Source organism: Pseudorca crassidens, chromosome 3 (genome assembly GCF_039906515.1).
Source record: "Pseudorca crassidens isolate mPseCra1 chromosome 3, mPseCra1.hap1, whole genome shotgun sequence".
NCBI lineage: Eukaryota > Metazoa > Chordata > Mammalia > Artiodactyla > Delphinidae > Pseudorca > Pseudorca crassidens.
In genome coordinates this window covers 116244745-116257845 of record NC_090298.1, presented here as the reverse complement: position 1 = coordinate 116257845, position 13101 = coordinate 116244745, and the positions used below count along the sequence as shown (strand labels likewise).

At 45.2% G+C, this 13101-nt stretch overlaps 1 protein-coding gene across 3 annotated transcripts in view; it reads left to right on the top strand.

Annotated features, from left to right (window-relative positions):
• The window catches only part of SIL1 (SIL1 nucleotide exchange factor), a 299033-nt gene that overhangs the window by 46205 nt on the left and 239727 nt on the right, over positions 1–13101 (top strand). The window contains exon 1 of one of the 3 annotated variants that reach the window (XM_067731904.1): positions 3022–3046. The exons of 1 other annotated variant lie outside the window; for it this stretch is intronic. The gene's annotated coding sequence lies outside the window, so the exon portion shown is untranslated. Of the gene's footprint in view, positions 1–3021; positions 3186–13101 lie in introns of those variants that run through there. One more of the 3 variants, XM_067731901.1, reaches the window with a different exon arrangement.

The window sequence follows — 13101 nt, the reverse complement described above, 5'->3', positions numbered from 1 at the left end:
TGTAAAATGGGGATAAAAATTGGCCCCATCTGCCTCATAGGGCTGTCTGAAGCAAACAAGATGATGAATGTGAAAAAGTTTTATTCACATAAGGGATCTGGAAAGATAGACAGAAGTGTGAACTTATAGCTCTTTGTTAAAATTTCTGTTTTATGGCCCTTGCTGGACTGTGTTGATTTGATCTGTTTACATTTCTGTGTCTCTCATCTGACTCTGAGCTCTTTAAGGGTAAGAACAGGTGGGATAGTATCAGAGATGTATCCTCACCGCATGTAGCACAGTACTCATGTTCAAGTAAATAAAATGTCTGGAGTTCAGAAGTGATTCCTGGCAGCAGGATTTAAAGTGTATGGTGAGGAACTTCCCTGGTGGCGCAGTGGTTAAGACTCTCCATGCTCCCAATGCAGGGGGCCCGGGTTCGATCCCTGGCCAGGGAACTAGATCCCACATGCACGTCGCAACTAAGAGTTTGTATGCCACAGCTAAGGAGCCCACCTGCTGCAACTAAGACCTGCTGCAACCAAATAAATAAATTAATTAAATAAATTAAAAAAAATAAAGTGTATGGTGAGAGCTGGGATTGGGGGGTACACACAGAGGAGGGGGCAGGACAATGGGGTGGTGAGACAGAGAGCTAGGGCTCCGGCTCCCCACACTCAACATTCTAGGGCCATCCAGAGAGAGCAGAGAGCCAATTCCTGATGTCAGGAATGCTTTCACACAACTTGGTATCAGGCTTGTCAGAGATTAATTGGGAAAGTTTGATCAGAGGAGAAATGATCTATCCTCACATTTTGCTTGTTGAGGTAGGCCAGATCGATCATATAAATCTCTGCCTAGCCAGGGCTCTGGGGGTGGGTGCTGCTGTGGTTTCCTTTAATTGATGGTGGCAAGGTTGAAGGTGGTTCCCCAGGCTCTTTACCTTTCCAAGGTTTTGCTCTTCTGGGGAGTGAAAGAGGGAACTTGGAAGCTCTCCAACAGAGTTGTAAGGGACAGAAGGCTTTTTAGTTGTTGTTTACTTATTGAAAAGGAAATTTAAAACTTATTTCCGCTCAATTCCAAGAGTAATACAGGGAAACAGAGAAGAGACCAACGTAATCCCACCACCCAATCTGATCCTTGGATTTCAAACTTTCCACCTTTACAGTGGTCCTCCTTGTTTGGGGGCCACAAGAGTAGAGGCAATCTGCTTAGGCCCAGCCCTGCACTCTGATTTTAGCAGCTCAATAGGCTTGAGCTTGGAGCTAGTTCCCCTGGGAAGGGGTTCTCAGTCAGGGCTTTTAGAGGTTTGGGGATTGGGGGGATACAGAATTTTCCTTCTGCACATATTTGAGCTGGTTAGATCTGTCCCAAGAAGGAAGCCAGGCTCCTCTGAGTGTTGGCAGCTCTGTGTCCAGCTGGACTCTTCTCTTGGCTCAAGCGTTTAAGTATGAATTCTGAGATTTGAGTTATTCTATTTTTAAGCATCTTACTCTTGTAGTACTTTATTAATATCTTTTTTATAACTTGTGTCAGGCTCAGTTGTAATTTATATGTTCACTATGCAATGTACCACTGATGCAGTAAATACTTGTTGAACATTTATTATCTGTCCTCGTGGTACTAGGCAGTGACACAAACTAGAATTATTCCTGGGCCCAGCTATTCTCACCAGCCTCCTGGGTGTTCCATGGGAAAAGTGAGCTGTTCCCTGTCCTTTCCCACCCAGTCCCAGAGAAGTATCTTATGTAGGTTTTTCTAATAAAGTGGCACTACTCACTGAAGCCTAGGGGCTTGTTCTCTCTTCCCAGGCTACTAACCAAAGTTTGTTCATGGCTGTGAAGTCAATCTTCCATCTGCTTGGAGTAAACATAATCAAGAAAGTAGATTAACTGCTAGAAGCTCACATAATACATGGAAAAGGGAAAGGAACTAAACAGATAGGTTGATTGTTTGCTCTTATTGTTTAGATTATCCTTTCTCTGACTTAAATTCCCAGTTATAGCACTTTCAGACTGTATGAACTTGTATAAGTCTTTCAACCTCTTTGAGCCACAGCTTCCCCATCTATAAAAAGGGGGTGACGGCTCTGATCTTAAGAAGTTATGAGGGGCTTCCCTGGTGGCGCAATGGTTAAGAATCCGCCTGCCAATGCAGGGGACACGGGTTCGAGCCCTGGTCCAAGAAGATCCCACATGCCGCAGAGCAACTAAGCCCGTGCGCCACAACAACAGAGCCTGCGCCCTAGAGCCCACGAGCCACAACTACTGAAGGCCGCACGCCTAGAGCCCATGCTCCACAACGAGAGAAGCCATCGCAATGAGAAGCCTGTGCACTGCAACGAAGAGTAGCCCCCACTCGCCGCAACTAGAGAAAGTCCGCGTTCAGCAACAAAGATCCAACGCAGCCAAAAAAAAAAAAAAGAAGTTATAAGAAGTAAATATAATGTATACACAACACCTGGCATATATAAATAAGATATTCAGTGGTAGAACGGAATTAGAGCTGATGGTGACTTTTATTTTTAAAATAATTAGTCGTTTTCAATTCACACATTACATAAGTATATAAAGTAGGTGACTTGCTGGTGCCCTATTCTGCATAAATTTTCTAAGGACTGTTTATTGCTTCAGACTTCTTACTGCTTTATCCCAACTGAGTCACACCAGTTTGATTTTTTACTCCCTACCACCTCTGGTTTCTTTTTAGCAGCACTATGCGGCTTGTGGGAATTTTAGTTCCTCAACCAGGAAACCCACGTACCCTGCAGTGGAAGCCCGGAGTCTTAACCCCCTGGACCACCAGGGCAGTCTCACCTCTAACTTCTTTCTGATGATCTTTCCGCTAGAAAGAAGTTAAGCTCTGGTATAGGAGCAGAACTAGGCCCGCGGGTACCTCACGCTGGCGGAGGGATACTGGGGTAAATAAGTTCCAGGAGGTTTGCTCAGATAGACGCTAGGGGGCGGGACTTAACAGAAGCCGGGAGGGGTGGGGCTGACAACTCCGAGTGCGGGAAAGGGAGTGAGGCGGCCGTACGCTGTCCGGCAGACGACAGTTGGGCGAGGAGGCGAGTGACATAATAGCCGCGCGCTCACGGCTTCTGACGGTGGCCGCTGCGTCTGCGTACAGGGAGCTGGTTGCCGCTGCGGCCGCCTGGAATTGTGGGGGTTGTGTCTGCCCCTCGGCTGCCGGGCGGGAAGCCGAAGGTAGGGGCGGTGAGGGCTGCCCGGCCCTGGGCCTGGGCTTGGGGCTCAGGGCGCTGCCCGGGTCTCCTCCTGCCAGAGGCCCCGGCGCCTTCCCGGCACTGTTGTGGGGTCCCTACATATCGCCCCCCCCCAGTGTCTGCGAAGCGGGACGTACAAGGGGACTCTGGGCTCCTCACTGGTTTCCTCAGACCTGGCCTCTCAGCCCAAGGCTGCCTTCCCTACTTTTCCCTCTCAAAACGTCTCCCGTAACCCTGTTTAAAGGCCAGGAGATGAAGCAGTGGGCCTCCGAGACGGGCTTTTGGCTTCGCATCTGTTTTAGTTCCCTTCCCTGTTCCCTTTTCCCGGCCTCAGTTTCTGCATTTGTCCAGCTGCTCCAGTATTGGCATTCTGGCGTCTCTTCACCATGTGGAATTGAGCCCTACCCGCGTCGTATTTCCACTCCTGTCTTGTGTTATCCTTTGCCCTGGTAGATGAAATACTTGCCTTTAAAGTAGGGGTTAGAGACTTGGGTGTGTTTCAGATCACCCAGAAGGTTGTGCATATCCCTGGGTTTTACTTACAGGAATTTCGGGTAAAGTGGGGCATGGGCACCTGCAATCCTTCCCAGGTGGTTCTGATTTAGGTGGTCTGGAAATCCTCGCTTTGAAATTCTCTGCCAAAGAAGGCAGGAGAAAATCATTTGAAATATGAGCCCCATGTGGGAAAAACAAGGAGTCAGGAAATGCTCAACACCTAAGAGGCCAGTGGGGGTTTCCTTTGCACTAGAGGAGCTAGAGGGCTGTTTGATGCCTTAAAAAATAATAATAATTTAAAAAATATGATTCATATGTAAGATCAATTTTCTAATATTTTTAAATGCTTGGCCTCGATTCAAGTCCAGCTGGCTTTCCGGCCTAAATAAAACAAAACAAAAAGGCAAACTGCTTTGGGGGATTGAGGGGGTTAGATTAAACCCAGACTAGGTAGGCAGGTAAGGAATGAATCCTCCATGTTTGCTAAGAGAAGAAATTGATTTTTATAAACACAGTGTTTGTTTTGACAGTGTGAAAGATGTGTTTTGTATCTGTGTGTGTTTTTAGCTCCCAACCTACCCAAGCTCTTTTCTTTTATGATAAAACTAGCCAAATTTGGAGATTGGATAGGATTTTGATGGGAGTCAGGACATGAGGATATTAGGATTGATGTTTGTTCAAAATGGATCAGGACTTGGTCTGTGGCTTCAGTTGAGAACATGGACCTTGGGTTTTAAAGGTGTTGCCACACCAGATTTATTTTTACCTTTCTTTTGGGTGTTTGGTGAATTTTATCAGCTAATTAATACATGTGCTGTTCTGATGAAATTGGCAACAGAAAAGACTTATTGCTCCCATTTTACAGACGATGGGAATGGGGAGTATGTTAGTAGGGATGTGGTAGCTCAGGAATGAGAAATTGCCTTGTCCTCTGATTCCTGCTTTCTTCACCTTTCCTGCTGTCTTTGAATAGGAGCTATTCTCTGCAGAGGCCAATTTTGAGCCCTGGTGTGTTTCATTGACAGGAGAAAAGGATAATGAAGTGAAACTGAAAGTTAAAAAAAAGGGTTTGAAATGAACATGCCAGAACTTAATTCTCACTGAGTCTTGTTCTCCTTTAGAATGGTATGTGTGGGTGCAAGTGGACGGGGTTGTGGGTGGCATCACTTAAGTGATATGGCCTTTGTTTTTTGTTTTTGTTTTTTTTGGCTGCACCACCCGGCATATGGGATTTTAGTTACCTGACCAGGGATCGAACCTGTGTCCCCTGCATTGGAAGTGGAGTCTTAAACACTGGACTGCCAGGGAATTCCCATATAAAAAAAATTTTTTTTTTGATATGGCCTTTGTACAAAGTAGTTTTGAAAATCCAACTCTGACGGAGACATTTTTGAACCATATGAGAGATCAGTTTCATTAATACATGATACCATACTTTTTTTTTTTTAAAACCCAAATGGCATGGGTAAGCAGTCTTGTCCCTTGAGTTCAGATGAATTAACAGTTCATTTGAAGTGGACCTAGTGGTGAACGTGAGTTTTTTTTTTTTTGGCCACACGGCGTGGCTTGTGGGGTCTTAGTTCCCCTACCAGGGATTGCACCCGGGCCCTCGGCAGTGAAAGGGCAGAGTCCTAACCACTGGACTGCCAGGGAATTCCCTGAACATGAGTTTTTTTAAAAAAAATTTATTTATTTTTGGCTGCGTTGGGTCTTCGTTGCTGCGCGCCGGCTTTCTCTAGTTGCGGCGAGCGGGGGCTACTCTTCGTTGCAGTGTGCGGGCTTCTCACTGTGGTGGTGGCTTCTCTTGTTGTGGAGCACGGGCTCTAGGCGTGCGGGCCTCAGTAGTTGTGGCGCACAGGCTTAGTAATTGCGGTGTGTGGGCTCTAGAGCGCAGGCTCAGTAGTTGTGGTGCACGGGCTTAGTTGCTCCATGGCATGTGGGATCTTCTCGGACTGGGACTCGAACCCGTGTCCCCTGTATTGGCAGGTGGATTCTTAACCACTGCGCCACCAGGCAAGCCCCTGAACATGAGTTTTGATTCTGAATCTATTTCTTATTAGCCATATGACCTTGGACAAGTTATTTCACCTCGTAGGGTTGGTTTTTCCAATGGATAAAAATGGGAATAATATTTTAAAGAGTGGTTAAATGAGGTAGTAATATGAAAGCTCTTGGGACATAGGAATGCAATAACTGTTTTCACCCTCAAAGAATGAAGATTTGCTATAAATGAGAATATTCAAAAAGACAGGAGCGTTTGTAAAGGCAAGTTGTGCCTTTTTCCATATAGGTGGATGCCTTCTAATTGTTATTTCATTTATGTTTGTGGATTCATGCTCAGACCTTCTCATCCTGCCTCCTGTCTTTTTCTTCATTCATTTTTTTTAACATCTTTATTGGAGTATAATTGCTTTATTTTACAATGTTGTGTTAGTTTCTGCTGTATAACAAAGTGGATCAGTTATATGTATACATATATCCCCATATCCCCTCGCTCTTGTGTCTCCCTCCCACCCTCCCTATCCCACCCCTCTAGGTGGTCACAGAGCATAGAACTGATCTCCCTGTGCTATGCGGCTGTTTCCCACTAGCTGTTTTACATTTGGTAGTGTATATATGTCCATGCCACTCTCTCACTTCGTCCCAGCTTACCCTTGCCCATGTCCTCAAGTCCATTCTGTATGTCTCCGTCTTTCTTCCTGTCCTGCCCCTAGGTTCTTCAGAACCATTTTTTCTTTTAAGATTTCATATATGTGTTAGCATATGGTATTCTTTTTTCTTTTCTTTTCTTTTTTTTTATGGGGTGTAGATATTCTTACACCCGTTTTATAGTTTAGGAAATGTAGAGCCAGGGAGTGGTCTCAGTTAATGGTACTCATGATAGGGTTTTTTTTTTTTTTGAATTTTATTTATTTTTTTATACAGCAGGTTCTTATTAGTCATCCATTTTATACACATCAGTGTATACATGTCAATCCCAATCTCCCAATTCGGTATTTGTTTTTCTCTTTCTGACTTCACTCTTTATAACAGACTCTGGGTCCATCCACCTCACTACAGATAACTCAATTTCGTTTCTTTTTATGGCTGAGTAACATTCCATTGTATGTATGTGCCACATCTTCTTTATCCATTCATCTGTTGATGGACACTTAGGTTGCTTCCATGTCCTGGCTATTGTAAATAGAGCTGCAATGAACATTGTGGTACATGACTCTTTTTTTTTTTTTTGCGGTACACAGGCCTCTCACTGTTGTGGCCTCTCCCGTTGCGGTGTGCAGGCTCTGGATGCGCAGGCTCAGGGGCCATGGCTCACGGGCTCAGCTGCTCTGCGGCATGTGGGATCTTCCTGGACCAGGGCACGAACCCATGTCCCCTGCATCGGCAGGCAGACTCTCAACCACTGCGCCACCAGGGAAGCCCACATGACTCTTTTTTTTTTTTTTTTTTTTTAAACATCTTTATTGGAGCATAATTGCTTTACAATGGTATGTTAGTTTCAGCTTCACAACAAAATGAATCAGTTATATATATACATATGTTCCCATATCTCTTCCCGCTTGCGTCACCCTCCCTCCCACCCTCCCTATCCCACCCCTCCAGGCGGTCACACAGCACCGAGCTGATCTCCCTGTGCTATGCGGCTGCTTCCCACTAGCTATCTACCTTACGTTTGGTAGTGTATACATGTCCATGCCTCTTTATTGCTTTGTCACCGTTTACCCTTCCCCCTCCCCATAGCCTCAAGTCCATTCTCTAGTAAGTCTGTGTCTTTATTCCTGTTTCACCCCTAGGTTTTTCATGACATTTTTTTTTTTTTTTCTTAAATTCCATATATATGTGTTAGCATACGGGTCTCTTGTAGACAGCAAATATATGGGTCTTGTTTTTGTATCCATTCAGCCAATCTGTGTCTTTTGGTGGGAGCATTTAGTCCATTTACATTTAAGGTAATTATCGATATGTGTGTTCCCATTCCCATTTTCTTAATTGTTTTGGGTTTGTTATTGTAGGTCTTTTCCTTCTTTTGTGTTTCTTGCCTAGAGAAGTTCCTTTAGCAGTTGTTGTAGAGCTGGTTTGGTGGTGCTGAACTCTCTCAGCTTTTGCTTGTCTCTAAAGGTTTTAATTTCTCCATCAAATCTGAATGAGATCCTTGCTGGGTAGAGTAATCTTGGTTGCAGGTTTTTCTCCTTCAACACTTTCAATATGTCCTGCCACTCCCTTCTGGCTTGCAGAGTTTCTGCTGAAAGATCAGCTGTTAACCTTATGGGGATTCCCTTGTGTGTTATTTGTTGTTTTTCCCTTGCTGCTTTTAATATGTTTTCTTTGTATTTAATTTTTGACAGTTTGATTAATATGTGTCTTGGCGTATTTCTCCTTGGATTTATCCTGTATGGGACTCTCTGTGCTTCCTGGACTTGATTAACTATTTCCTTTCCCATATTAGGGAAGTTTTCAACTATAATCTCTTCAAATATTTTCTCAGTCCCTTTCTTTTTCTCTTCTTCTTCTGGAACCCCTATAATTCGAATGTTGGTACGTTTAATGTTGTCCCAGAGGTCTCTGAGACTGTCCTCAGTTCTTTTCATTCTTTTTTCTTTATTCTGCTCTGCAGTAGTTATTTCCACTATTTTATCTTCCAGGTCACTTATCCGTTCTTCTGCCTCAGTTATTCTGCTATTGATCCCATCTAGAGTACTTTTAATTTCATTTATTGTGTTGTTCATCGTTGCTTGTTTCATCTTTAGTTCTTCTAGGTCCTTGTTAACTGATTCTTGCATTTTGTCCATTCTACTGTCCATTCTAGCTCCAAGATTTCGGATCAACCTTACTATCATTATTTTGAATTCTTTTTCAGGTAGACTGCCTATTTCCTCTTCATTTGTTAGGTCTGATGGGTTTTTATCTTGCTCCTTCATCTGCGGTGTGTTTTTCTGTCTTCTCATTTTGCTTATCTTACTGTGTTTGGGGTCTCCTTTTTTGCAGGCTGAAGGTTCGTAGTTCCTGTTGTTTTTTGTGTCTGTCCCCAGTGGCTAAGGTTGGTTCAGTGGGTTGTGTAGGCTTCCTGGTGGAGGGTACTAGTGCCTGTGTTCTGGTGGATGAGGCTAGATCTTGTCTTTCTGGTGGGCAGGTCCACGTCTGGTGGTGTGTTTTGGGGTGTCTGTAGACTTATTATGATTTTGGGCCGCCTCTCTGCTAATGGGTGGGGTTGTGTTCCTGTCTTGCTAGTTGTTTGGCATAGGATGTCCAGCACTGTAGCTTGCTGGTCGTTGAGTGAAGCTGGGTGCTGGCGTTGAGATGGAGATCTCTCGGAAATTTTTGCTGTTTGATATTATGTGCAGCTGGGAGGTCTCTTGTGGATCAGTGTCCTGAAGTTGGCTCTCCCACCTCAGAGGCACAGCACTGACTCCTGGCTGCAGCACCAAGAGCCTTTCATCCACAGGGCTCCTTAATTTGGGATGATTCGTTGTCTATTCAGGTATTCCACAGATGCAGGGTATATCAAGTTGATTGTGGAGCTTTAATCCGCTGCTTCTGAGGCTGCTGGGAGAGATTTCCCTTTCTCTTCTTTGTTCTCACAGCTCCCAGGGGCTCAGCTTTGGATTTGGCCCCGCCTGTGCGTGTAGGTCGCCGGAGGGCGTCTGTTCTTTGCTCAGACAGGACGGGGTTAAAGGAGCCGCTGATTCGGAGGCTCTGGGTCACTCAGGCCCGGGGGTAGGGAGGGGCACGGAGTGTGGGGCGGGCCTGCGGCGGCAGAGGCCAGTGAGAAGTTGCAGCCTGAGGCGCGCCTGTGCGTTCTCCCGGGGGAGTTGTCCCTGGATCCCGGGACCCTGGCAGTGGCGGGCTGCACAGGCTCCCCGGAAGGGCGTGTGGCTAGTGACCTGTGTTCGCACACAGGCCTCCCGGTGGCGGCAGCAGCGGCCCTAGCGTCTCATGTCTGTCTCTGGGCTCCGCACTTTTAGCCGCGGCTCGCGCCCGTCCCTGGAGCTCTCTCAAGCAGCGTTCTTAATCCCCTCTCCTCGTGCACCAGGAAACAAAGAGGGACGTAAAAGTCTCTTGCCTCTTCGGCAGTTCCAGACTTCTCCCCGAACTCTCTCCCGGCCAGCCGCGGTGCACTAACGCCCTGCAGGCTGTGTTCACGCCGCCAACCTCAGTCCTCTCCCGGCGCTCCGACAAAAGCCGGAGCCTCAGCTCCCAGTCCCGCCCGCCCCGGCGGGCGAGCAGACAAGCCTCTCGGCTGGCGAGTTCCGGTCGGCCCGATCCTCTGCGCTGGAATCTGTCCGCTTTGTCCTCCGCACCCCTGTTGCTGTGCTCTCCTCCGCGGCTCCCAAGCTCCCCCACTCCGCCTCCCGAAGCCTCCACCCGCGAAGGGGCTTCCTAGTGTGTGGACACTTTTCCTCCTTCACAGCTCTCTCCCGCTGGTGCAGGACCCGTCCCTATCCTTTTGTCTCTGTTTAGTTTTTTCTTTTGCCCTACCCAGGTACGTGGGGGGTTTCTTGCCTTTTGGGAGGTCTGAGGTCTTCTGCCAGCGTTCAGTAGATGCTCTGTAGGAGTTGTTCCATGCGTAGATGTATTTCTGGTGTATCTGTGGGGAGGAACGTGATCTCCGCGTCTTACTCTTCCGCCATCTTCCCGGAAAACACATGACTCTTTTTGAATTATGGTTTTCTCAGGGTATATGCCCAGTAGTGGGATTGCTGGGTTGTATGGTAGTTCTATTTTTCATTCATTTTCTATCCTTTCCTGAGTGAAGCTGTGCTGTGGAGGCCATCTGCCAGTTTCTTGGAGTAAGCCTCTTTTCAGGAGAGCTAATCTGAACATTCTTACAATGCCAGCCCCTTGGTTGTGGATTGCTGGGGATTTTTCTCTGGGGCCTCAGCTGGTGCTTAGATCACGCTCTGTAGCACAGGAATCTCTAATGCCTGGATTTGGTGTCAATTTGGAGACCTGTCCTTGTGGAGCTAATCTTTTCTCTTTCTGAGCAAGGATGAATGCTTTATCCTTCTCTGAGTCGGCTTTAAGCTGCAAGCCTTAGTCTTCCATAACATAGAGCTTCTTATTTTAATTATAAGGAAGGAATATCCTGCCCTTTTCTTTTCTTTATTTACTTTCACCAAGGGTTTTACGGCTGAGTAGGGGAGGATAGCTTGTTGTCATTCAGGTGGGGCTGTCGGTAACCCCTGATTAAAAGCTTCAACAGTAATTGAGTTTGTCTTTGGGATAAAAACCTCATAAAAGAGTCAGGCTGCTCAGGACACATGTGAAGAACCTGTCAGAATTTTCCTGATTTGTGAAGAGTTTACACCTGAAAACTTGTGTAAACCTGTAAATGTCCTCACTTGTGCAATTTTCTACCTTGGAGATAGTGAGAATCCAGGAGCAACTGAACTATGTTTAGCCCAGACTGATAGACAAGGGTGTGGTTATGATGGCTGGCCATGTCTGCCTTCATTCTCCTAATAGTGTCCTAGGCACTATTTGAGGCATTGAGAAGTGACTTAGTCAATTATGGGCTGCTATAACAGAATACTATAGATTGGGTGGTTTAAATAACAGTTATTTTCCACAGTTCTGGAGGCCGGAAGTGCAAGATTAGGGTGCCAGTATGACGAGATTCTTGAGGAAACTGGGTTGTCCCTTTGGACATCTAATCAAGTGTTTCTCAACCTTTTTTCATTAGCACCTTTTGAGACATTTTTTTCCCTAATTGCCCCCCTGCCTCCAGTCAGTGGAATTTTAATACCACAGATGTACTGTGTATCTGTTTATGTACTGTGGCTCTTTGGAGGGCCACAAACTGTTGTAATATCTAAGATTTTTTCTTCCCCAAGAATCAGTTTTCACCCGTTTGGGGGTGATTTTGCCCTCATTGAGAATGCATGGTCTTATCCTATATTGTCTCACTAATACAATCAAGGCTTGTTTTCTATCTAGAAATTCCAGCTGTTAACAATAAGCTTTTTCAACACCTCAAACACCAAACTAGTGAAAGCAGGATAATATTATCTCATTCAGTCCTCACATCAACCTTGTAAGATAGTTGGTATTATCCCCATTTTACAGATGAAGTAACTGAAGCTTAGTGAGGTTAAGTGATTTGGTCAAGGTCAAAAAGTTTGGTGTAGTCAGTCTTTAAATCCAGTTCTGATTCTAGAGCTATTTTTGTTGACTCTGCTGCCCATCCCCACTCCTCAGGAGTCTGCAATCATCAGCAGGATAATCAGCCATTCAACTTATTTTCTCAAGGCCCTACTAGGTGCCAAGCCCAATGAAAAATGTTGTGAAAAGAGAGTTCCTGCTGTTGAAGAGGTCACTGAGTAATGTCTTACATGTTGCAGATGCCTTAGGGATAGTGCCTTTGTTACCCTCTTCTGTTTGGGCCTCTTATGAGATGGCTGGCTCTAGCTAATGGCTGTCATGCAAAGATTGGAGCTAGCTGGCTTTTAGGAGGGTCAGAGCTGTGGACTTGTCCTTACTAGTTCCGTTTTCCAACCAGCAGAGCTGTTTCTAATCACTGAGCATGTTATGTACAGGGTATAAACAAATGGGTGTAGCAGGCCCAGTAAACTCATTGGCCATTAGATGTTTGTAATCATGAGGATTAGTAAGAACGATGTTTATTTTTTTGCTTATTGATGTTCTTAATAATTCAGAGCAGAAGTTTGTCCCTTTCTGAAGTTATTCTATACTGTCTGCCTCAAAGCCTAATGATGTTAAGAGATTCGGAAAGAAATGGAATATGGGTGGAGGTAGGAGGGATATTTTTACTTGGACTTCTCCAAAGAGGCAGGAATTGAATTTATTCTTTACATTTGCTTCTCTGGTGCCTCCTTGGCCTTGCTCACAGCTGAGCCCAGGTGTTCCTGGTCTAGAAATTGGAGCCTTTGGGTAGTGTCTGATGTTTAGCCCATGTCACATGTCATATCTACACAGAAATGGGAAGGGGTATATTTATGAGGTCTGCTTGCTGGCTGTCTTGACTGAAAGCATTCTTTTTTTTTAAAATTTTTTAAATTTTATTTTTTTATATAGCAGGTTCTTATTAGTTATCGATTTTATACATATTACTGTATATATGTCAATCCCAATCTCCCAATTCATCCCACCATCACCACCCCCACGCCACATTCCCCCCTTGGTGTCCATACGTTTGTTCTCTACATCTGTGTCTCTATTTCTGCCCTGCAAACCAGTTCATCTGTACCATTTTTCTAGGTTCCACACATATACATTAACATACGATATTTGCTTTTCCCTTTATGACTTACTTCACTCTGTATGACAGTCTGTAGATCCATCCATGTCTCTACAAATGACCCAATTTCATTCCTTCTTTATGGCTGAGTAATATTCCATTGTATATATGTACCACATCTTCTTAATCCATTCGTCTGTTGATGGCC